Source organism: Penaeus monodon, chromosome 19, assembly GCF_015228065.2.
Source record: "Penaeus monodon isolate SGIC_2016 chromosome 19, NSTDA_Pmon_1, whole genome shotgun sequence".
Classification (NCBI taxonomy): domain Eukaryota; kingdom Metazoa; phylum Arthropoda; class Malacostraca; order Decapoda; family Penaeidae; genus Penaeus; species Penaeus monodon.
Window position 1 is genome coordinate 41,193,157 of NC_051404.1, and position 347 is coordinate 41,193,503.

A 347-nucleotide genomic window follows, 5' to 3' on the forward strand; every position below is an offset into this window, starting at 1 on the left:
TTGAAGCTCAGACATCCTCATTAAGACCGTCTCAGTCCCGACGGCCGCTCCCTCACCGCCGACCGCCAAATCGTTTCTGAAAAGCCCAACTGTCTCAAAGAAGCTTCATTGCCTCAGCTCTCAAAAGCCTCTCTCAGGGAGCCCGTATCTGGCTCATGATGCCTCTTGTGACCCTGAGGGCGAATGCGTGAATGCAGAAACCCGGGGGCTTCCGGCCTGGGCTGTCCTTGGGATCTGCTCTTGGTTTCTTTTGGCTCGGAGGAAGTGGAGAAGGAGCAGGGGGGGTGGGGGGGTGGGGATACGTGAATAGGTAAACAAATCCAGAGCGAGGAAGAGGAAGTAATGCC